We start from the raw sequence: 26,874 nt of genomic DNA on the forward strand, positions 1-26,874 counted from the left end.
AACCTTTTGAATGTCAATTTCCATTTCAGCGCTGAATGAACTCATAAGTCAGAGCGCTCGGCCTTTTGGCCAAAATTCTATATTCATTCCACTCCATTCAAGAAAACCTCAACAAAGGTTAAACCACCCGCTTCATTTCGAGAAAATAATTAGAACAAAATAAAATTGCCAAAAACCCACGTTATTCCAACTGCTTTTGCCTCGATTTTCTTCCCCTTCGTTCCCGAAAATGCAAGTAACAGACAGTTTACGTCACCAAGTCTGACTTCGTTTTCCATTAACAGAAGCCCAGTTATGAGGGAGGCCCTCTACTCATATTGCGAGGTGCTCTTGATTGGAAATCCGTGTGGCAACAGTTACGATCATTAAAACCCTTTAATACAAAGCTCTTGCTATTGCCGCGACCAACCGTGCATGAAATTACACCCTTCAGAAATGTATACACACACACACACAGTCACACACAGGCTCAAACAAACATGTGTTAGTGATCGTAACCATTAAAATATTTCAAAATGATGAGCGGGATTTTCTAATAAAAACAGTTATATATGTCGACTGTTCTAAGGCCTTACACACATATGTATATATGTGTATATAACACACACACACACACACACAAACACACACAAACAAACGTGTTAGTGAACGTAACTATTAAAATATTTAAAAAATGAACTCGACGGTTGTTTAAGGTCTTTTATTTCCCTTTTCTTTCATTTTCGTTCACGCACACAAATATATATTTATGTATACACATTATGTTTATATAATTAAGAATATACTTGAGGTAAATAGTAGGAAAGCAGTTAATGAAGGCTTCAGTGGTTATTTCTCTTTAACTGGGTTGTTGAAGCATTGTACTTCTTGCAATTAGGAAGACAAGAATGTGGAACATTCAGATGGCCAACTTTTCCTTTTACGAGACGGACGAATTTTGATATGCGTTTTTTCGTATGAATACTCATGAAAACTACCTTATAGGTATAGACGTTTGTTTGTTTGTTTGTTTGTATGTCGTTTTTACGTTACATGGAACCAGTGGTTATTCAGCAACGAGACCAACGGCTTTACGTGACTTCCGAACCACGCCGAGAGTGAACTTCTATTTAGAGGTTTGTATACGGTGAAATACAAATGGACTTTAAACAGTTATGAGCAAAATTAATGATGGTGGAATTTAAAGATGCAATTTCTGTTCTGAGAGCCTTGCCATGCGGATGATACCTTCTTCATTTCCACTTTTGAATGCGCTGAGCAACAGTTCCTTTGTTGGTGATTGCACGAGATTGCACACATGTTTTTAACAATTCTATTCCGTGGACATTAAAAATAATTGGGTTCGTACTTCAGGCGCTATCAGTAAGATATTAGACTGCATTCGAGCGTCTTACGGCTCAGAGATTTCGCTGATTATGACTGGAAGCAGATCGATTATAAAACCCTCGCTCCCAACAGTTCGTAACGATGGCGAAGTATTGTGACCATTTCGAATTACTGATGCTTTTCTTAATTTCTGAATCTCGTGTACAAATAAACGCCACTTGAAATAGCAATTATAAATTCTAGCATGCAGATGCTCATAACAATGTAATTATAAACTACACACGAAATATACTTTGCACCTCACAGAGTTTTCTTTAATGATATTAAAAAAAAAGTTCATCATGGAGATGTATGAGAAAAAAAAAGCTATAAGGATATTTAAAGGATGTAAGTTTAATAAGGAGTTTGTAAGAGTCGTCAGTTAGTTTTACAATTATTAAGGATGTTTTAACATTTTTGGTAGGCCTTATGCCAGCAGAGGCTCTTGCTTTGAAATTAAGTTACTATGCTTGGGAAGGTTAGTAAAATGTAGCTTATACTCAAAACAAGTTGATTGAATTGTGATCAAATTAAATAAAAGGATAAGTGATATTAATTAGCGATAAATGATAATAATCTGACATCAAAGTTGACGGATGCTCGGATAATCCACTTACAAAACTGAAATTGCAATATTTGTTTTTGCTTTTACTTATTTGACATTTATTGTTGGTGACCTACACGTATATATCAATACTTCTGATTCATCAGACGGAGCATATTTGATTGCCAGTTTTTTTTTTTTTTGATTATATAACCACAACTTTTTCTTTTGATTAAGTTGTCCTATTTAAGTTTTAAATTTCTGAAAAGTTTATACATTTGTAGTCTAATAATTTATTATATTTTTCTCTGTAAAGTACTTTACGAATAATTTTCCGCTAATAAGCCTCACGGAAAGGTATATTCAAAGTCTCCTATCAAGTCAAAATGACGTTTGTTTGAAGTCAGTTTTTTGTACTCAAAATTTCCAGTTTTATTATGATTTAAGTATCTAGTAAAACTTGATGATAACATTGGAACATTTTTGTAAAACACGAGTAGAAGTTGATGAAACAAAAGCGCGAATTTTTGGAAAGGGTTGAGGGGGAAGTGTTGGAACTCTTGGTCAGTGGTCACTGTCTTTGATGTTAGACTTTCGTTGTGTGCAGGTGTCCTTGTCAAGCTATTCGAACAAGGTAGGGAATATCTACCTGTTGAAGGGATTGAAAAGCCGGTAAGTGGCCTATTTTACAATTTTGAATAACGTCTCGGCAATAATTTTAATACGGTTTTTGTGTTGCAATAGATGAAATTTTACGAGAATTGAGTGATTTTCACAACCGGGTTTTTGTGGTTTTCGTGAATTGTAGTCACTGGACCATAAAAAATGTATGGCGTTACTGGAACACGGCTCGTGAGTAAATACAATGAAAATGGAAGTGAATATTTTATATTTTGTGGAAACTTCCGAATTTTCATCTTAGTGGTCCGTGCCAAGGCCAAATTGGGTCACTGCTGATTCAGGGTATAGTTTTTTTTCCAACCCCCCACCCCCCCCCCACAAAAAAAAAAAAAAAAAAATCCTTAGCTTAACCTAAACCTTACCTAAGTAATTTCCCTGGCCGGGTATTCTATGCCATCAATAAGATAGTTCCACATCCCCCTTTTGTATGAAGTATGTATCCTAGGATCGTTCATATACACGTGTTTTTGGAGACCGACTAATCGGTAACTTAATCTGCCAAAATTTCATTCTCTTCGTGGCCACAGTGTATATCGTAAAACTTATAAGCCAAAAATGTTTAAAATTTCCGTAGTTTGTGAGAGGGTTGTGCAATGAATTAAAAACAGACCTATTTCTCAAATGCCGGTAAAATGTTCATTTTGGTGGTGGTGCTGGTACGGAAAATATCTGCTCCAAACTTTCGAGTTTCGTCTTGAAATTTTTTAGGTTAAGGTGGTATCATACGTACGCCAGGTTACCGATTCAGGTGCAAAAGAGTTGTCATTGCCAGCTATGTAGATCAGGCCTAAATTTGGGCAGCCTGTTCGCATAGTCCCCTTCTCCTTTAATTTTTTTAATTTTACCCCTTTAATTTTTTTGAATTTTACCTTTGTAGTAAGACGGGCAACGAATCTTGTATACATTGATGAAAAGGGAAGTGATTCGTGTATACCTATAGATACTTGATTGAACGACCACAGTTGTTAGGATTCTGGACCCAACGAAAGGCAGAGAATGACTTAAGTAAATGTAGTGGAGGTGGAACAAGGGCTTAAAACACAAGCAGTATCAGTATCGGTGGTGATAATGACGTCTTTCGATAATTCCAGGTAATTCTGAAGAAAACTCCACACGGACTGCAAGGGACGTAACCACGTATACGACATCCACGCGGGATTGGGGCATCCAATGTGTTTCGCCATGTTTAGTACTTGCCCCTGTGGATTAATTACAGTCGACCACCAAAAAATAACGGTAAATTCTTACTAAGCAACCCGGATAATACTTCAGAAGCACTCCGCACTGGATATTAAAAAAATAATCTACATGGAAAGAGCATGTGAAAAGCAGTATAGGTAATTCTTCAGAAGCAAGCCGCATCACCAGTTTCTAAAAGACAATTAACAATCCTTCATTTAATGGTGTTTTTTCAGTGAATCTCATCTTGTTTTCTTGAGGGAGTGTTATTTTAACCCTCTTTTCCACCCAACAAGCTTGGGGGCCCCGAGTTGGGAATCGAGGGTTTTGGGTGGGGAAATACCAGAAAAGTGTGCTTTGCAGCAATAATGATAATTGGGAGCACCTACAGATTCACGGGCCCACTCGACCGCTGATTTCACTAAAACCAATATGGCTGCGATGCCAAAACAACAACAAAGAAAGTAGGGAGCGACTACATATCCGAGACAATAGATTCGTGTGTGCTGTCAGTAAGGCCGTGGCGGAACGGCGCTTCGTGCCTTATCCGCATATTTAAAGATTCTTGGCAAGCACGGCATGTACTGGCAAGAGGTATGTTGCGCTGCACGCGCTAGCCACAGGGGTTACAGTAACCTAACTTACAAGCTGTATCCTCACCTTGTGAAGGGGGGGGGGGGGGGGGTGTTTGCTCCCCCTGCGACCCCCCCCCCCCCAACTTAGCCACTATATAAACTTATAGGAAGAACTGTGGACAAAAAATTTACCAAAGTATAGGCCTACTTACCGGAATATTGGAGTGGAGAGGATAATATAATGCAGCTTCCAATAGAAAATAATGTAGGCGTATCTTGTAGTCATTGTAGAACAGCTTAAAGTACGTTGCACATAGATATCCTACCCAGTTGTGTCTCCGTCGTCCATACTTTGGGACCAAGCTCTTCACATCCCACCACCTTCTTTCTATGTTATTTGTGTGCGCAAGGGTCACAGAATCCACAAAATTTAGGGAGTGGTTCACTTGCAAGTGCTGGTACCCTAATTCCTGTAAGCAATTATAAGCCTTCTAGCAGTCGCTCACTATTGTTGTACCAGGCTCAATAAATTGCCGTATAATGGGCAGCAATGTTTCTGCTGACCTAAGCTTTACTGGCACTAAAAAACACTGCCTCGTTTCACGATATACCACCAAACACCCACTGCCCATCAATAACCCTACCAAAATTATATTTTCTCTTGCCAAATTTAGATTCATCGATCTCAACAGTTAGGCCCACACCACCAATCTTACCACTATTTCTGAAAACCCAACTTATTGCCACCTCTCGGCAAAATGAAGCCCAATCACGTATTGTCGCTTGGGAAAGCTGCAATTCCCCTTCAGCTAAGTTATAAGAAAAGTTGGGACTACACCATAACTTAACAAACTTTAGATTAACTTCAAAACAGAGATGGGATTTTTCAAACCACGTTCCTTTAGACAAGAAAACACTAAAATTACATCGCTTACGCCGACGTCCTTTCGTCACTACAGAGCGATCACACTTAAAGGAGTTCTTGTTGTAGTCGATCCGACAAATAGCTCCACAACACTCGCAGTTTTTTCCTTTAGAATTAAATTGTCTTTGAGCATATTCAATTACAACTTCTTTACCACCACTAGATAAATAATGATAAAATTCACCGTAACCCACATTGCAATGCAAACAATTGGTAGGAAATCGAAGGTCTCTGTCAAAATTTATGCCAGAAGGGCCAGCCACTGCCTCTGCCATAGCTACATGAAGACAAAAGGCAGGTTTTTGCTTCATTATTCGAGTATTCAGTCAAACAAGGATACCAGTGGACACTGGACAGGTAACTTTATTACTCCGCTGAAATGCTAGTGAAACCTAGTTTTCGACTAAAGTCGTTCGTAATTGGTTATGAAACCCATTACGTCATAACAATGTCGCTCCTCTCAGCCAATAATGAGTAACTGGAACTGCTTTTGTTTGCGTAAGAAACTAAGTTAAGGGCTCATTAAAAGTAAACATTACCGTAGAGGAAACCCCTCTCCCGACTTAGGAAAAATTTGAGGTAAAAACTTATCAAGCTCATTTAATTCCACCCCGTTCAATCTCTCATATAATGACACTACTTTTTATATTGCTTTTCACATGCTCTTTCCATGTAGGTGATTATTTATTTTAATATCCAGTGCGGAATGCTTCTGAAGAATTACCCTTTGTTGTTGTTTTGGCATCGCCGCCATATTGGTTTTAGTGAAATCGGCGGTCGAGTGGGCCCGTGAATCTGTAGGTGCTCCCAATTATCATTATTGCCGCAAAGCACACTTTTTCTGATATTTCCCCACCCAAAACCCTCGATCCCAACTCGGGGGTGGGCCCCCCAAGCTGTTGGGTGGAAAAGAGGGTTTTTTTTTTGTTAAAATAACATTCCCTCAAGAAAAAAAAGATGAGAGTTCACTGAAAAAACACCATTAAATGAAGGATTGTTAATTGTCTTTTAGAAACTGGTGATGCGGCTTGCTTCTGAAGAATTACCCAACAAAGAAAGTAGGGAGTGACTACATATCCGAGACAATCGATTCATGTGTGCTGTCAGTAAGGCCGTGGTGGAACGGCGCTTTGCGCCTTATCCGCATATTTAAAGATTCTTGGCAAGCACGGCATGTACTGGCAAGAGGTAATGTTGCGCTGCACGCGCTAGCCACAGGGGTTACAGTAACCTAACTTACAAGCTGTATCCTCACCTTGTGGGGGGGGGGGGGGGTGGGGGGGTGGTTGCTCCCCCTGCGACCACCCCCCCCCCCCCCCCCCCCCAACTTCCCCCCCCCCCCCCCCCCCCCAATTAAGCCACTATATTAAGTTATAGGAAGAACGGTGGACAAAAAATTTACCAAAGTATAGGCCTACTTACCGGAATATTATGGAGTTGGAGGATATAATAATGCAGCTTCCAATAGAAAATAATGTAGGCGTATCTTGTAGTCATTGTAGAACAGCTTAAAGTACGTTGCACATAGATATCCTACCCAGTTGTGTCTCCGTCGTCCATACTTTGGGACCAAGCTCTTCACATCCCTCCACCTTCTTTCTATGTTATTTGTGTGCGCAAGGGTCACAGAATCCACAAAATTTAGGGAGTGGTTCACTTGCAAGTGCTGGTACCCTAACTCCTGTAAGCAATTATAAGCCTTCTAGCAGTCGCTCACTATTGTTGTACCAGGCTCAATAAATTGCCGTATAATGGGCAGCAATGTTTCTGCTGACCTAAGCTTTACTGGCACTAAAAAACACTGCCTCGTTTCACGATATATACCACCAAACACCCACTGCCCATCAATAACCCTACCAAAATTATATTTTCTCTTGCCAAATTTAGATTCATCGATCTCAACAGTTAGGCCCACACCACCAATCTTACCACTATTTCTGAAAACCCAACTTATTGCCACCTCTCGGCAAAATGAAGCCCAATCACGTATTGTCGCTTGGGAAAGCTGCAATTCCCTTTCAGCTAAGTTATAAGAAAAGTTGGGACTACACCATAACTTAAACTTTAGATTAACTTCAAAACAGAGATGGGATTTTTCAAACCACGTTCCTTTAGACAAGAAAACACTAAAATTACATCGCTTACGCCGACGTCCTTTCGTCACTACAGAGCGATCACACTTAAAGGAGTTCTTGTTGTAGTCGATCCGACAAATAGCTCCACAACACTCGCAGTTTTTTTCCTTTAGAATTAAATTGTCTTTGAGCATATTCAATTACAACTTCTTTACCACCACTAGATAAATAATGATAAAATTCACTGTAACCCACATAGCAATGCAAACAATCGGTAGGAAATCGAAGGTCTCTGTCAAAATTTATGCCAGAAGGGCCAGCCACTGCCTTTGCCATAACTACATGAAGACAAAAGGCCGGTTTTTGCTTCATTATTCGAGTATTCAGTCAAACAAGGATACCAGTGGACACTGGACAGGTAACTTTATTACTCCGCTGAAATGCTAGTGAAACCTAGTTTTCGACTAAAGTCGTTCGTAATTGGTTATGAAACCCATTACGTCATAACGATGTCGCTCCTCTCAGCCAATAATGAGTAACTGGAACTGCTTTTGTTTGCGTAAGAAACTAAGTTAAGGGCTCATTAAAAGTAAACATTACCGTAGAGGAAACCCCTCTCCCGACTTAGGAAAAATTTGAGGTAAAAACTTATCAAGCTCATTTAATTCCACCCCGTTCAATCTCTCATATAATGACACTACTTTTTATATTGCTTTTCACATGCTCTTTCCATGTAGGTGATTATTTATTTTAATATCCAGTGCGGAATGCTTCTGAAGAATTACCCTTTGTTGTTGTTTTGGCATCGCCGCCATATTGGTTTTAGTGAAATCGGCGGTCGAGTGGGCCCGTGAATCTGTAGGTGCTCCCAATTATCATTATTGCTGCAAAGCACACTTTTGGTATTTCCCCACCCAAAACCCTCGATTCCCAACTCGGGGCCCCCAAGCTTGTTGGGTGGAAAAGAGGGTTAAAATAACATTCCCTCAAGAAAACAAGATGAGATTCACTGAAAAAACACCATTAAATGAAGGATTGTTAATTGTCTTTTAGAAACTGGTGATGCGGCTTGCTTCTGAAGAATTACCCAACAAAGAAAGTAGGGAGTGACTACATATCGAGACTATCGATTCATGTGTGCTGTCAGTAAGGCGTGGTGGGAACGGCGCTTCGCGCCTTATCCGCATATTTAAAGATTCTTGGCAAGCACGGCATGTACTGGCAAGAGGTAATGTTGCGCTGCACGCGCTAGCCACAGGGGTTACAGTAACCTAACTTACAAGCTGTATCCTCACCTCGGTTGGGGGGGGGGGGGGGGGGTTGCTCCCCCTGCGACAACCCCCCCCCCCCCCCCCAATTTAGCCACTATATTAAGTTATAGGAAGAACGGTGGACAAAAAATTTACCAAAGTATAGGCCTACTTACCGGAATATTATGGAGTTGGAGGATATAATAATGCAGCTTCAATAGAAAATAATGTAGGCGTATCTTGTAGTCATTGTAGAACAGCTTAAAGTACGTTGCACATAGATATCCTACCAGTTGTGTCTCCGTCGTCCATACTTTGGGGGACCAAGCTCTTCACATCCCTCCCACTTCTTTCTATGTATTGTGCGCAAGGGTCACAGAATCCACAAAATTTAGGGAGTGGTTCACTTGCAAGTGCTGGTACCCTAACTCCTGTAAGCAATTATAAGCCTTCTAGCAGTCGCTCACTATTGTTGTACCAGGCTCAATAAATTGCCGTATAATGGGCAGCAATGTTTCTGCTGACCTAAGCTTTACTGGCACTAAAAAACACTGCCTCGTTTCACGATATATACCACCAAACACCCACTGCCCATCAATAACCCTACCAAAATTATATTTTCTCTTGCCAAATTTAGATTCATCGATCTCAACAGTTAGGCCCACACCACCAATCTTACCACTATTTCTGAAAACCCAACTTATTGCCACCTCTCGGCAAAATGAAGCCCAATCACGTATTGTCGCTTGGGAAAGCTGCAATTCCCTTTCAGCTAAGTTATAAGAAAAGTTGGGACTACACCATAACTTAAACTTTAGATTAACTTCAAAACAGAGATGGGATTTTTCAAACCACGTTCCTTTAGACAAGAAAACACTAAAATTACATCGCTTACGCCGACGTCCTTTCGTCACTACAGAGCGATCACACTTAAAGGAGTTCTTGTTGTAGTCGATCCGACAAATAGCTCCACAATACTCGCAGTTTTTTTCCTTTAGAATTAAATTGTCTTTGAGCATATTCAATTACAACTTCTTTACCACCACTAGATAAATAATGATAAAATTCACTGTAACCCACATTGCAATGCAAACAATCGGTAGGAAATCGAAGGTCTCTGTCAAAATTTATGCCAGAAGGGCCAGCCACTGCCTCTGCCATAGCTACATGAAGACAAAAGGCCGGTTTTTGCTTCATTATTCGAGTATTCAGTCAAACAAGGATACCAGTGGACACTGGACAGGTAACTTTATTACTCCGCTGAAATGCTAGTGAAACCTAGTTTTCGACTAAAGTCGTTCGTAATTGGTTATGAAACCCATTACGTCATAACGATGTCGCTCCTCTCAGCCAATAATGAGTAACTGGAACTGCTTTTGTTTGCGTAAGAAACTAAGTTAAGGGCTCATTAAAAGTAAACATTACCGTAGAGGAAACACCTCTCCCGACTTAGGAAAAATTCGAGGTAAAAACTTATCAAGCTCATTTAATTCCACCCCGTTCAATCTCTCATATAATGACTATACTTTTTATATTGCTTTTCACATGCTCTTCCCATGTAGGTGATTATCTATTTTAATATCCAGTGCGGAATGCTTCTGAAGAATTACCGCAGTATAAAAAGTATAGTCATTATAGTATGAGAGATTGAACGGGGTGGAATTAAATGAGGTTGATAAGTTTTTACCTCGAATTTTTCCTAAGTCGGGAGAGATGTTTCTTCTTCGGTAATGTTTGCTTTTAATGAGCCTTTAATTCATTTTCTTACGCAAACAAAAGCAGTTCCAGTTACACATTATTGGCTTAGAGGTGTGACATCGTTATGACATCATGGGTTTCATAAACAATTACGAACGACTTCAGTTGAAAACGAAGTATCACTAGGATTTCAGCAGAGTAATAGATACCTGTCCAGAGTCCACTGGTATCCTTGTTTGACTGAATACTTCGAATATTCTAAGATAAAATTGATTTTTTTTGAAGGAAGACTAATTTTGGTTTATCATATGTACAAATATATTAAATAAGACCAGATTAATGAGGTTAAGTTTGACTAAGTTTTAGTATTTCTAAACTGAGCAACAAGGTCACCCCAAATTACTATTTGCATTTGTTTTTTATTCGGAACCGGTGATTGTTTTCAGTTGCAGCATAGTTCCAAGACAAATTTTTGTTACCAAAACATTCAGAAGACAAAACACGATGAAAAATATTGATTAGACAAACGAGCTCAGCACAATTGATATTTATTCAGCGGAAGTGAGTGATCATTAATCGTATAATTGCATTTAAAGGCTTAACTGACCAAAAATAATTGATAGTGTTTTCATCTTTGTTTTTAGATTTAATTTGTAATTATTTTAGAGAAATTATGTTAAAAATTTGGTGTTTTAGTCTAACATTTATTTTTTTGCTGTGGGCGGGGGGCAACCGTATCAGGTCACAAACCACTAATTTAACTAATTATTCTGGCTTGGCTTTCTTTCAGGTTGCAGGGACAAGGACAATCCTAACCTGTCCGAAAAGGCTTCGGATTCTGTGACGTCAGTTTGTACAGGGATTCAAGATGAATCCTATTATGCCCACGTTTTGAGAGATGCATTTAAAGAATTTAAACAGAGGTACAGTAGGCCTATGCACATTTATTAATCTTGACAAACTTTTATTATGTATTAAAGTCTTTGGCGGTTTTGTTACACAACTTGCAATTAGAGGCTGGTTTATTCAAAACAGCAACTTTGGCATTTTAATCAGACGTTTTCCTGAGAGAAAATAATCTTAGAGCAGAGACTAACTGGGCAGTCCAATGCCCTCGTCCAGCCAAGACAGAAGAAAAAAACTGGAATAGGAAAGTGGGAAGGTGAGCCTTATCTCTGAAGGAAATCGTGGAGCTGGTTCTTAAAGGGGCGAAAAGGAGTCCAGGAAAGCAGCAAAATGGAATAAACTTTTGGGGGATCTTCGAGGGAACACAGTCAGCTGACCAATTGGTCAGAGAGAATAGTCAAGTAGCCAGTTGGTCTTATTTTTTATTTTTCTCTCCAAAGCTAGTCATGACCAAGTTAAGTTTTGTGTTAAGAGCAATGCAAGTGAGTATGTTATAGACGGAAGGTATTTTGCCAATGGCATACCTTGGTTAGGAAGGCCCTTCAAAGAAATTGGGTTAGTTTTACAACATTCATGCACTAGTGACAGATTAAGTATTGAGAGTCCTTCAAGGGTGAGGATTATCACTTATCTCAAGAGATAATTTTTTTTTTGCACCTGGTATTTGGATATTTATCCCATTAAACTTTGACTAAATTCTTTTATACAGTATTTATATTTTCTATTTTTTTTTTTTTTTTTTTTTTGTGGGGGGTCTTCACTTGATCCTCTTCCCATCCACTTAGCAAGAATAGAGAACTAGGAGAACCAGGCTATTACGAGACCAATGACAGTATTTTAAGTAGTGGATGAATTATAGGTAAATTTGAGAGGAAACTTTTATTGCCCCCTGTGTAGGAGGTGCTAGGGCAATTCGTCCTTGGTGAATTTATCGTTGCCCAATTCGTCTCGCTCAATTCATCGTTGCACAATTTGTCCCCAAGTCAATTGGTCGTTGGGCAATTTGTCCCCAAGTTAAAAGACACTAGGTTGTTTAACTGTTTTATTTATTATTTTCCTGTTTTGGACAGTTGGAAACACAAGGTTTTTACTTAGTTACTTCTAAAGAATACACCCATCCAACAACATGGCTACCTGCAAGATTTTAATTTCAGAGAAAGGAAAAAACAAAGTTGTTGATGAAGAGAATTATATATATACTAAGAATAAGGAGAGTGCAGATAGACTGAAGATCTACTGGAGGTGTGAAAATCGTGCATGCAAGGCGAGACGTCATATTGATGAAAACTATATAGAGATTAAGAAGGTTGGTATCCACAATCATGCTTCAACAGCCGCAGAGGTAAATGCGAAGACTGTGGTCTCAAATATTAAAGCAAAGTCAATTTCATCTCGTGATGCACCTCGCTCAATAATTCCTGGTGAAGTTGAAAAGTTAAACGAATGTGTTATATCACAAATTCCTCGGTTGGAACAACTCAGTAAGAATATCAGACGTTGGAGGCAACCAGATTTTAATTATCCCGCAACCCCACAAACAAATGTTGCATGGGTTTTCCATTAGACACTAATGAAATTTTTTTAAAGTATGAGAGTGAAATCGAAGATTCAAGCAGAATATTGATATTTGCAAGTGATGAAGCGCTGAGACATTTAAGTGTACAAGACTTGGGCGGCAGACGGAACATTTAATGCTGTTTAGTGTATTTTTTCAATTATATATAGTGCACGTACAGATCGATAATTTCAATGTCCCACGATTGTTTGCATTGCTATCAAACAAAAGCCAAAACACATATAATAGACTTTTTGCCAAAATAAGTGAATTGCTGCAGGACGAAGGCCCAGATTGCATACTTATGGATTTTGAAAAAGCAGCGCATAATGGATTTCTTGAATCGCTTCCTGCCTCAAATTTAGCGTGCTGCTTGTTTTATTTAGGACAAAATGTGTACAAGCAAATAGTTCAAGAAAGAATGAAAAGCAGATATCACCAAGATGACAGTTTTAGCCTTAAAATGCGCTGTTTTGTTGCCCTTGCCTTCTTACCGGTAGATGATGATGTCGATGGCTACGAGGAACTTGTAGATGATGATGATATGCCACAGTCGGTAGTTTCTTATTTTGAGAATAATTACATAGGACCCCTTAGAGGAAGAGGAGAAAGGAGGCGACGTCTTGAACCACCATATCCATTAACTATTTGGAATGTTTGGGATAGATGCATGTCTGGGATTGCTAGAACTACAAATAATTTAGAAGCCTACCACAGCGCACTAAAAGACACAGTGAATATGAGTCATCCAAATATTTGGAAGCTCATAGATGTTTTGAAATGTAAGGAAAGGTTTGCTAGTTCCAAACTGCAGAAATTTATCGAAGGAGATGAGCCAATGCAAATGAAAAAATAGACATGAATTTGCGTATAAAAAATGTAATGGAGAGATATGATCCCAACCAAAAAAATTACCTTTCAGAAAACAATCGCACACAATATTAAATTTTAGAAATGAAATGCTTAACCAATATTTTTAAGAATTTTATTGTAACTTGTCTACTATTTTCATTATATATCTTGTACTATAAATTTGACTGAAAATAAACACTACACTTTTTTTTTGTATTTATATTGTAACTTCCCCTTTCCTAAAAGAGATACAATATTAGAAGCAAAGTTTCTAAAAATTACTTTCAAACTAAAATTGTCGTTAGACAATTCTTTTTTTAAGGAGAAAAGTTTTAAAAAGTACTTTTTCTTTTTTTTTAAGGAGCAAAGTTTTAAAAAGTACTTTTGAACTAAATTTGTCATTAGACAATTTCTTTTTTGAGGAAGCAAAAAGGGTCCAACATGTAAGACCAAAAAAAAAAAAAAAAAAAAAATTGTCGAGAATGTGGAAATAAATAATTGAACTCGACGATTCTTTGTATATTACTTTTTTATGACTTTTCATCTATTGACTTTGACCTCATCCCACATAACTTTCCAATTTGTAATTAGTCTTGTTATCATCCCACATAACTGTCTAACTTCTTTATAACTTGCCTGGTTCTGCTCTCCCCCTCATTTCCAAGAAAATTCTTCTGGGCCATCTGTGTAAGGGAGTAATATCTACTGCTTCCTCAGTATTTTTTCTCTATTTCAAACTGTTTGACCAAATACGTTCTTCCGTATTTGAGCTTTATATGCTTCATCTTATGTATAATCTCACCACATTCATTGTGTACACGTAGATTTATATAAACCAGTACAGTTCCTTTGTTCTTATTGACCATCGGCAGTTGACGAATGAAAAGCAGAATATGTTGTTTTTAGTTCATCCACTCTTTCTGCATCACTGGAATCCTTGGGGGAACAGGATCAAATACTGTTTGATGTATAGTTAAATGGCTTTATCTCGCGATAGTTTTGAGTTTTCCAGAAATTATATATTTAACTTTTTAAGCCTAATACTAAGAAGACGAGTATTGCTGTAGGGTCAGGAATTAGCTCGTCATATTATGAATGGTAACAACACTCAAAAGTGCTCGTCCCTAGTTTCAACAAATTTAGGTCCTATCATGTTATGACTGTTAAGAATTGTTAGAAGCAGAAATTTGACTTGTGAATGATGACTGGATTGAATTAAACCTCATAATGTTTGTATTTTAAATGGGCACACTACCAAATACCGCTGTACTAAATTGATTGGTGCTAGCATGTTTACCAAGATAATAACTAAAATATAATTTAGATAAATTTAGATAGGTGAATGGGGACTGTGTAGGTATGTTTTTGAGGACATTTCAAGGTCACTACTCTAGTGGTATGGCCTCTTGTTTGTAGTGGAAGAGAAGCAGATAGTAGTTGAAAAAGTAGAAATAATAACAGCAGTATGGCAGTGGTCCGCAGAAAAGTCCAAGAAATCATAGTGGGTGACAGATGAGATGAGATATTTTTTTTTTTTTTTTTTTTTTTTTTTTTCTTTTTTTTTTTTTTTTTTTTTTTTTTTCCCTCTCTTTTTTAATGGTTGTGAATTTGGAAATGGTAAGGATTATAGGATTAGCATGCTAGTTAGGTTAGGTCTGCTTCATTTACTGATAGGACACTTGAGATTTTTTTTCCATTTTGGTATGATGTGAAATATGGTATACCAGTCTTTAATTGCTAGTTAGTGAATTTTAGGAAATTTCTACTAATCCAAAAAAACTTTATTCTTATTATAGCAAAGCATCTCATAAGGATTATCGTTCGTTTTCCGAACTTCTAGTTTTGTTATAACTATTTGAATTTTATAACTTTGAATTTTGTTTTGGACTATTACTCATAATTCATTCTAGTTTAACAATTCGTTTAACATTTCCTACTACATTGAATGCTCAATGGCAGTTTCACAGTACTGCTGCCAAAGCACAAGTACTACAGGATTTTAACATATCTAGTTCCTTTCCATTTAGGATAAAAATTTTTCTGTTAAATCACACACACATGCACATACAAACTTTTGTGAATAGTTTTTTAATGTATTATTGTCCTACAAGTTATTTTTGTTATTTTGCTTTGATATGAGAGACACACACACACACACAATTGTAAGTGTTTACATAATAAAAATATGGAATGTTAGTCCATATATATAAAAGATTGCTTGCAGGAATGTGATCAGACTAGAGACGCTAAAGATGACGTATACAATAAGTATGTAGGCTAAGATAACATGCCGTCACCTGTAGTCACTCAATTGTTTATAAACATTAGTCCAAGCTCCCTGCTTGAGACAACTACCGCCTACGTGATCTGTAGCGTGTCTCATTTGATTGTGTGTTCGTATGAAACTATGTCATCTGATAGTATGTTCATATGTTCGAACTACTGTCTGTTCCTTCATAACTTGTAACAGAGATGGTAGACAGGCAGAACAGAGTTAGCTATCGTCATTAGAAGACCTGTACCTCTTTACCTAAGCTTTATCATGTAGAGGAATAGGATTAGCCATTATCATTGGCAGAAGCGATCAAGCTATCGTTATTAGAAGACTTGTACAATCATATCTGATCTTCAGCATGTAAAACTTCAGAAGAAATTATATCTAGTTTTTTATACTTAGTGTTTTCTACAAGAACCTCACCGAACCATGAGTTTAACACATCGTCGTAAAGATAATACCGACTTCGTAAGTGATCTACAAAACCCCAGACACTCCATTGAAGAATGGAAGTGCAATACCAACGACTTCCGCGTAAGTTTATCGCTAGTCTAACATTACCTCATAGGGCGCCTTATCATACAAGCACAAGCCCTAATATTGGTGGCCAGCGGACCAGAAGAACTCTACAACGTCCTACGAAGAAAAAACCAGAATAATAAATCATGTATCATCGTTAGTGAGCGACTTCAGAAAACAACAAGATTCTTCAAGCAACTTAGTATCATCATTAGTGAATAACTTCAAGAAACAAAAACCGAGTGTCTTTTTCCTACGACAACGCAAGCTTCGCTCTCATTAGATCATTCAAGAAAACATCGTTAGTGAGCGTTTCCGGCACTGCAAGAAACAAACCGAACGCGTCTGCAGCATCGGATTTTCAAGGGCTCGAATCATCGAAACAACCGCGCACGGGGGAAACTGAGCCAAAACCAGGTCGTCCGTAAATAGAGAAGGAGGACCAAGGCCGTGTGTCGTTATCGGAACACCGTGACTTCCCACAAAAGCAAGCTAAGTACAATTTTTTATTCATTTGGAGTAACTTTGAGTGTTTCCTTTGCAGGTCGAATTTCGTTATTCCTGTGGCTGAAGTTACGAGACATTCTTAATCTTACTTTTTACAGAAATTATCTACATCATTGAGATTTCGCTACTGCGAGTTTTTTATCTTTGAGTGTCTGTTTCCAGAAGTTCTACTGAAATATCATAATCATATACTATGTTAATTTTATCATTTTGGGTGATTATTAATCCCTTACGTAACAAATCATATTAAACAGTGAATATGTCTACGCAGTGGACGTCTGATTTATACAGATGCATGGATAGGGTCGTTAAGCACCGTAGTGATTAGAAAACACACAAAAACAAGTGGAAACACCCGTACAAATCTAGATAAATTAGATGGTAACACTATTTCGGGTCATGACAATAAATGCTCCTTTGCAAAGTCCCGATCGCAGTTTTAGCCTTGAGTTTTTGAGTTATAAAATATCGAACCTCAATGACTCAACTTAACTTTAAAATATGGCTGGATTGCTAGGAATAACATGTCTGTAAAAAACTTTCATCAGGCTAAATGCGCTGACCAGGATCCCTCACTATTTCAAATTTTAGCAAAGAATGAAGTACAAACAGTTAATATTGAATACAGTAGAGATAACTTGTCTTATTAGTAATCGCTCAGTTCCAATAGTTCGTCATTCATTGCTTTATACGTAACCAGCAACATAATGCTAAAAAACACACAATACGTTGCCGATGGTAATAAAGAGAAGGATCCTAATTATTACAAAAAGAAATAGAAACAGTAGCCTTCAGAATCAAACAAGCAAACTCGGTTACTGTGTCACCTAGTCAAGCGGTCAAGGTTAGTCAAAAACTGAAGCCGAGTTTTCAAAGCAAAGCAAATTCCACACCATAAGCGACTCTAGCAGAGTGGGGAAAAGCGATGTTGGTTCATACCAATATCTTTTTGAATTAAAAAGGATTTTTCCTATGAAACACACGACCGTATAAAGTAATCAGAGCAGGTTTTCGTTTAATTTTAATACATTAAGTTATAATAAATACTGGTGGATTAAGCCCAACTGTACGCGCCGTAAAAAATTAGAATATCTTGTGTTATTTCTTTGAGTACACGCAATATCTGTATTTACGGACTCACGTCTGTTGTTCGAACTTCCCTAATGAGAAGTTCCGGATAAGCGAGCGTTTACAGATACCTCTATAGTTATAAAAAACGTTGATCTGTATGTAGTGTAATTGTAAGATCCATCTAGGGGTATACAAAATACTTATCTTACATCCTGCAAAATAAGGCGTGTTTATCAAAGGAAAATCCTATAAACCTTCAACGTAGTAAAATCCGTTTGAACAAAAATGAGACAGTTAATCAAATAATAACTAATTATATACAGGAACTATACATTGTCTCATAAATCGTAACATTGTTTCAAATGACCCAACAGAATTCTCCCACAACCGCAGTCGTACTTTGCACGCAAAAATCTCGAGAAGCATGCACCCTCGAATGTCTTAGTGCGTGTAAAAAGACTTTGCTGGGAAATGAAATTTTAATCCTTCCCGACACTCTGAAATATAACGATTTCCGCGAACAAAGCCCTAAAAAGTATACATATCGTGGATACGGAAGTTATAAATATCGCATTTTTTATTGTTGCTAATTTTTAATCACGCCCAACCAGTCGTGGTATGAATCTCTCTGATAATCTATCTAAAGTAATATCCGTAAAGTCATTCAAGCAGAGGTGATTCAGCAGAATGTATCTTCTACCTGAAATACCAGGAAGTTTCTCCACTAGCGAGTGATCTCTGGGAGAAAAAACGGATGTAATTTAACCACAAAATACGGTCTAAGGACAAACATAAAGCTATATACGTACCTTCGTATAGACTCTCACTGCAATTTCAAAATAGAGATAAGTGACGAAGTTGAAAAATGTTAGTAATAGGAGCCATTAGGAAATCAAATAGCCCATATAATTTTCCCTCAAAAACGTCATGCCATAAAAGATCGGACTTGGCGTATCTGCGTAGATTTCTGTCACTTAAACAAGGAAACGACTCCCGATAGTTTCCAGTGCCATGTACCGACGACATCTTATCTCTGTTAGGTTAGAATAATTTTTTTTCACCAACTTGGACTTACTTAAAGGCTTTTACCTGATACCATTACCTAAGTGATTGTACCTCATATACGTTTTCAGCACACTCAGGGGGACATTATCAATTTTTACGTATGCCTCCGGCTTACGTTGCACCCCAATTATAATATAGTGTTTGGAGACTTTTAGGGGATACCCTACATGCCTATATGGATGATCTTGTAATCTTTTCTAATACCTTAGAAGTACATTCACATAAACTAGAGCTAGTCTCAGAGTAAAATATATAAATGTGAGTTTTTAAAAACCGAACATGTTTTATCTAGGTTTTATGGTGTCTTGTCAAGGTCTTAAAGTAATCTATGGTAAGGTGTCGGGCTATTCATAACTTTCCGTACTTATTAAACGTAAAAGGGGGTATAGCACTTTTGCGCTGTAGTGGGTATTACAATCGTATGTAAATATGTAACTCTTCAATCATGACAGCTCCTTTAACAGATCTTACGAAGAAGAGCGTAGATTTATTATGGTCTGAAAAGCATCAACAGGCGTTCGATATCTTAAAAGCGGAAAATGCAGCTTACCTAACTTAAAAATCCCTGATTAAAATAAGGAATTTTTTTTATCGCAACAGACGCCTCAGACCAAGGGTAAGAGGGATACTACTTCAGTAATATGATAAACAGTTCTTCCCTATAGCTTTTATTCACGTAAACTAAAGCCTCTGAAAGTAAATATGCAGTAATAGGCAAGGAAGGGCTAGGTATCTTTAACACTAGTACATTTAAGTTCATAATCTATGGCTATCCTGATAAAGTCCTTACTGAACATGAGTCCTTTACCGAGTTTTTCAAAGGCTTTAATCACAGTCCAAAAGGAACTCGGTGACAAATGATCATTCAGTTTATTGGAGCCAAGATAAGATATCTACCTGGGAAAGCAAATATCATAGCTGACGCATTATCCCGCAATCCCGCACCATACTGCAAAGAACCATTAATTAGACAAAAATATAGAAACATCCGTGCCTATTGTTAAAACGTATCTAAACAAGAAAAATCCTTAACCCAAGAGATCGCGAGCATTGAATATCTGGGTTGGAGCGCAGAACTGTTACAAATGAACAAAGCAAGAGTCAACAGACATAACCAAAACAATAAACACTTCGAAACGGAAACAGGGTCAGCGGCTAAGCAAAAACAATAAACACTTCGAGCAGAAACCCTAAAGCAAAAGTATATTTAAAGTATGTGTATCAGAATAAATGTAATCAAATGTAATATATATGTAGGTCTGTGACGAGGTAAACCCGAAGAACACAGCAGATGACTAACGACCAGGTATTAGTAATAATCTCTTTCATACCAATCGTCATAAACTGGTTGCATTCCGTCATCCAGGGTTCCATACTATGTCACAGAAAGCCAAATCACTATTTTACTGGCCTACAATGCTTACAGATATAAAAGCACATAACTGATTGTAACACGTGTCATGAAGACAAGGGACACACTAAGACACCTGTCAGTTTAAGGGCCTATCCTGTGCCAAATCAATCCTTGAAAGAATATACGTAGAATTATTACAGAATTACGAGTCTGACAGAGGGAATAAACACTTCTTAGTGTTAATAGTTCCTTGACACGTTATATAGAATTAATAGCACTAAAAAACAAACACCGCAATTGAGTGCGTTACGAATATTTATGAGTGCTAAATCAATAAATATGGAATTCAACACATAATAATCTGTGACTCGGGTGGTGTAAATCAATAATAATCTCCTTAACACGTTGTGTGAATTCCTTTCCATTAAGAACCAATAATATATTTTATCACCAGAGTCAATCGGTTTGGTAGAATAACGGATAATTAAATAGGAAGTGTCAATGTCTTACGAGTTACAACTCGTGATGTTGGATCCGAACTGGATTATAGCGGTTCTCGCGGTTTTAAATACCTTTATCAATTTATATCTTGTATCTATAGAATTGATGCCGCAAGTAGCCTTATACGGTACGCCGCTAGAACACTTTTACCCATATTCAAGCCAACCATTAATTTATCAAATATATATATAAAATATAAATAAATAAATATATAAAAAAATAAAATAAATATGGATACAAGTGGAGTCAATATAATACACTCGTAAGAAGTCGGATAGGGTTACAATTATAATAAAAAAAGGAATCACGATAAAATCAATAAGCAAAACGTAACCATAGATGAAATTAAATATCCAAATATATATGCGTAAAGATTGAACTCTAACTTAACGCTTTAGTAATGACAAATAAGCTAAAAGTTCAAACACATATCCAAAATATACTGACATATTGTCTGTCCCGGTGATTTATATTCGTAGTCAATGTAAAAAAAAAAAAAATTAAATAAATAAATAAACTAATAATAAATAAATAAATAAAATAAAATAAAAGAGATTTTAAAGCAGGAAGTCTAGAAGTGAAAATGTTATCTATGGAATAATCCTATATGAATCTTATACAGGGCTAATAATATATATAGAATTTGTATGAAACCTTTTTCATATAGTTTGAATAAGGAATATTTATTTAACATAATGCCAACATGAAACTAATATATTGTTCAATTTTGGTACTGTTGTTTTTTTTTTCAGACATTCTTCTCATGCGGGTGAGAATTAAAACACAAAATATTCATTTGAAAATACTAAAGTCGTATCTCTTACAGCAAGTAACGTAACTCTTAGCTGGCTGAGAGCAATCTCCTGCCAAGTGACGACGTCATCATTGCCGTATCAGCATTTGTTCCTTTAACCTCAATAATCTGCTTACACAGGCTTCATCTGTGTGTCGTCTCTGCTTGCAAAAGCAGATTGACTGGAGAAAGGAATGCTTAGTTCATGAACTTCACATGTGGTTCATAGGTCACATGACAGGCCACATAACATATTCTTATTCCGTTGTGTGTAATGCAATAGTTAAGGATACGTAATAATTTAAAATTAATGAACAATATAAGCAAATAGAATTTCTATAACAACAAAATGAATTAATTTTTTTTTCTGAACCTCATAGACATTTAGAAGTATCAAGATATGTATATATGAAATATTACTTGCAACATAGCTATTACAATTCAAGTAAAACATTCATGGGAAAATGTCACATTTTCTTGAAAAACCCAAAGTTTATTTAGAAATTAGTTTACATAGGGGTTTTTTCGTTGCATCTCCTACCTATAATAAAGTTTTTAAAAAAATTAACCTCAGAGGATGCGCACGAGAAAATTGAATATGAAACTTTTGTTATTTAGGGCACATAGAATCATGATTAATATTCTCTTGACTCTTATGCTGCCTGGCAATCTTACAAATAGCTCCGTTTTCCACTTCTTTGTCTAGTAACTTACTACCAGTAATATCGAATTTTCTTTGAGATTCGTATTGATATCTATTTATTTTTTATAATTATGGATATTTTTACAGTCATCATAGACCTGGATAGGTTCACTCATTGTTAATGCCATGGATAAAAAAAGTTTGTACAGCGGACTCTTTTGAATTCCAAAATATCAGCGAATTCATGTGGGTTAAGTGGTGGTCTAAATGGCTCTCTCCCCTCCCCTGTATTTGGATGTCGTCTGAATTACTTTGCCCTTGTGACAAGTATAATTTCACTTGCAGGCTGATTAATGGAACCGGTTACAGTATCCTGCAGTACGAGAGTTTCACATAGCAACTTCAAAAAATCGTTCGTCGCAGCGGACGACTACAGTCGAGTAACAACCGCCTACAATGTATCTCGTCGTTAATCTCGTTTTAATGCGGAACGCTCCAGCGGCTGTCGGAATTCGACTACAAAAAGGGACACCCCCCCCCCCCCTACTTCCGACAATTACGACCCGAAGGATATTCAACTCTACTTTGCTGGCGAAGGACTCTTCGCTGGGATGATCTATTCATCGCGAACGTAATCGTGTAGCTTAGGATGCAGAGAATAAGTATGAGCGCAAAAATGGAACGTTGGACCCGCCCAGGCAAATTTTCCCCTTGTTTTAACCATTGAAAAAGGCCGTTTCATTGGCTATAGGTGGTTGTCTGGAACTGTGTAATGGACGAAAAGTTGTTCGAACGCTAGTTAAAAGTGAAGTAGTAGTATAACCTCGGTCATGTACCTATATATATAAAGTATCATGTATCCCTATATATATAAATGATCATAAATAAACAGAATCGAAATATATTTTTGCGTGTACGCAATAGGAATCTATTATATAAATGATCATACATAACAGAATCTATATCTTTGCGTGTGCGCAATAGGAATCTATTTAAAGTGCACATATATTAATCATAATTATATGAATCCATATACATATGTATAAACAAATCGGTAGCCTAGCCTATAATCAATCTGTTACCTGTTTATCTTACCAATATCTGCAGTTATTTAATGAGTTAGTAAAATATGATTTTTTATGAATCAGATCTATAACATTTAGCGTAAAAATCAACGAATCAATCAGCATAAACATTAATAATGTTATCAATTCATATATGAAATTTTTTATCAGTTAAAATAATGATTTTTTATCATGTTAATCTTCATTCTATGCAATTATCAGAGTACATTAGTATTTTCTGTAGCATATGTATCTTAATGAGATGAAGTGAAAAACTGTATCATTATATATATCATGTGATCACTATTATTTACCAATATCATTGTTTTATATTTTATTACTTGAATCAATTCATGTACACCATGAATTTTTATTTACTTATATATATATATATATATAGATATATATATATCTAATATATATAATATATATATATATATATATATATATATATATATATATATATATATATATATTCACGTAGTGTCTGTATCACACTCCTATAAGTCAAATGCAAGTCAAGTTTGAGTAATATTCAGTAGTTGGTTTTGGTAGCTGACGAGCTAATGTAAGTGTTTACATAATAAAAATATGGAATGTTAGTCCATATATATAAAAGATTGCTTGCAGGAATGTGATCAGACTAGAGACGCTAAAGATGACGTATACAATAAGTATGTAGGCTAAGATAACATGCCGTCACCTGTAGTCACTCAATTGTTTATAAACATTAGTCCAGCTCCATGCTTTGAGACAACTACCGCCTACGTGATCTGTAGCGTGTCTCATTTGATTGTGTGTTCGTATGAAACTGTCATCTGATAGTATGTTCATATGTTCGAACTACTGTCTGTTCCTTCATAACTTGTAACAGAGATGGTAGACAGGCAGAACAGAGTTAGCTCTGTCATTAGAAGACTGTACCTCTTTACCTAAGCTTTATCATGTAGAGGAATAGGATTAGCCATTATCATTGGCAGAAGCGATCAAGCTATCGTTATTAGAAGACTTGTACAATCATATCTGATCTTCAGCATGTGTAAAACTTCAGAAGAAAATTATATCCTATATTTTTATCTTAGTGTTTTCTACAAGAATCACCGAACCATGAGTTTAAACACATCGTCGTAAAGATAATACCGACTTCGTAAGTGATCTACAAAACCCCAGACACTCCATTGAAGATGGAAATGCAATACCAACCGACTTAGCGTAAGTTTATCGCTAGTCTAACATTACCTCATAGGGCGCCTTATCATACAAGGCACAAGCCCTAATACAATTACTTTTCTGGGTTAACATTTTTTTATGTATCAGTTCAATTCAAGTCATGAAAACCCCTTTTATCATTTTGCTCTCTCTCTCTCTCTCTCTCGCTCTCGCTCTGTTTAATGAACTTCCCAAGTTATGACAGAAGTATTTTGAGTAGTTGTTCCCACGATTTTGTAGTAATGTGCATTTCCCTTTTCTATCTTTGAAAAATTCTCTCTCTCTCTCTCTCTCTCTCTCTCTCTCTCCTCCAGTAAAAACTTTACGTTAATTACATAGACTTGAGTATACTTCACTGAAATGTTGTAATAATGCTTACATCTCTCATTTTTACAGATTGATCCTATGATACAACCGAGAGAGAGAGAGAGAAAATCAACCCAACCCAGAGAAAGAGCAAATGTTACAAGGAGTTACAAGGATTAGGATGTCGCCAAAGTCTTATTACTCCATCCGAGGAGACATCGTGTGTTCACTAGAGAGAAGTAACCCAACCCAAAGAGAGAGTATCAAGAGAATATCAAGGAGGAACACGGGTGATAAATCAAGAGAACGAGGAGAGGCAAGAGGATCGCCGGTAACCTTCAAAACCTAAAGAAAGATGTCGGTAATCCAGGCCAGTTAATAAAAAATGTTCTGGACGCCTCTATAAAATTTTTAAATTTTGTTTTTTGTTTTTGTTTGGGGGGTGGTGTGGGCTACTGGCGGGGATGTCCGGGCGGGGATGTCCGGGCTGAAGAGTTGTGGAATAGGCCCCCTAAATTTGGTATTGTAAATGCTACTCTTGATGTAATTGTGTATGTATTTCTCTTATGTAATTCTCTGCATTTGTAATGCTACTTTTATTTACGTAATAAATTACCACACTTTCGTCATAATTAAGACTCCATATATGCAGGGTTGTTTATTTTAAATAAAGATGGCACAGTCATAGGTCATGATACACGAGAGGTCATACTGAACTAGCTGGCTAATCCAGCAGCATATAATGTTCCTTTTGAGACAGCTTAAGAGAGACTGATGTTCTTGACGGCACCTTAAAGATGCACGTCAGGGAAGGTTGCCAGCTATAGTATCTCAAAGGGGATTTTGGAGGTTGTTAAAATTTCGAGGTGTAGGAGGGAAGGTTGGAAGACCCTTACCACCTCAAGGTGGTCCAGAAGTTGGATAGGCACAGAAGGCATGTGGGTAGAGATGGTTGGGAGGCCCTTTCCACCACCACCACGACTGGCAAGGAATGACCCCCAGCCTCCACAACTCCTGGAAAGAGATTAATACTTTATTATATACACTGCTTAGTAATTCTACACACTACTAGCATATACTGGCTAAATTAATGACTACTGCTTTTTAATGCCATGCTAATAGAGAATACTGCTTTTTAATGCCATGCTAATAGAGAACACCAATTGACCGGAAAGCTGGTACTAAGGCTGATTTAAAGTGCTATTAGACAACCACAACATACATCTAACTTTACTAATTCTGGTTAATAATGTACCCAAGCAGAGAGAGTACTATGTAAGGAAAGCTTCTGTTTACTGCTTAGTCATGCTGCGTTAATGAACCATAATTCTTGTAAAGAAAAGGCTGCTATCTAGTATGAAACTCGTAGGAAAAAATTACCCGAGAAATTTGAAAGTTTTACATAGAGGCAAATATGCGGTTTTCTGAAAGATATGGAGAGAAGACAGAAAAATTGAGAAAGCAGCAGGGAAAATGCAGATTTATGTAGAAGTAAAGATGATTTGAAAGAAAAATACACTTACAACTATTAAGAAAATCAGAGACAGAAATACAACTTTCTTAGACTGAAGGAAAGAAAACATAGAGAAACTTTGAGGAATAGAAAATGGTATTCAAAAGGAGAAAGAAACATCGAGAGAGAAGGAAAGAGGGAGGTACAGACTAAGGCCACACGGTCAAGCTTTGGTCGACGAACTTTGTCCATTGTGACGTCAGATAAACTGCGATAAAAGTGAGAAATTTACCGCAGTTTCTCCGCTTCTGACGTCACATCGAACAAAGTTCGTCGAGCAAAGCTCGGCTGTGTAGATGGGGCCTAACATGGGTGTGGGGAGGGAGAGATTTGTACAAGGGGGGGAAAAAAATTTTCCTTTCATAGGGCAGAGGCATATTATTGCATAATGGAAGAGTGATTAGAGACGATTTTGTGTTAACTGAAAAAAGTTTTTTTTTATTAGAGCA

The 26,874-nt window shown here is 37.0% G+C and overlaps 1 long non-coding RNA gene across 3 annotated transcripts in view; it reads left to right on the forward strand.

Moving 5' to 3' along the window:
- The first annotated feature begins 2,452 nt into the window (after positions 1–2,452).
- LOC135225496 (uncharacterized) overlaps positions 2,453–26,874 on the forward strand; it is a 193,462-nt gene continuing 169,040 nt past the window's right edge. The window contains exons 1-3 of one of the 3 annotated variants that reach the window (XR_010317004.1): positions 2,453–2,543; positions 11,083–11,215; positions 25,003–25,151. This is a non-coding gene — a long non-coding RNA (uncharacterized LOC135225496). Of the gene's footprint in view, positions 2,582–11,082; positions 11,216–25,002; positions 25,531–26,874 lie in introns of those variants that run through there. The other 2 variants (XR_010317003.1, XR_010317006.1) reach the window with 2 other exon arrangements.

Source organism: Macrobrachium nipponense, chromosome 13 (assembly GCF_015104395.2).
Source record: "Macrobrachium nipponense isolate FS-2020 chromosome 13, ASM1510439v2, whole genome shotgun sequence".
Classification (NCBI taxonomy): domain Eukaryota; kingdom Metazoa; phylum Arthropoda; class Malacostraca; order Decapoda; family Palaemonidae; genus Macrobrachium; species Macrobrachium nipponense.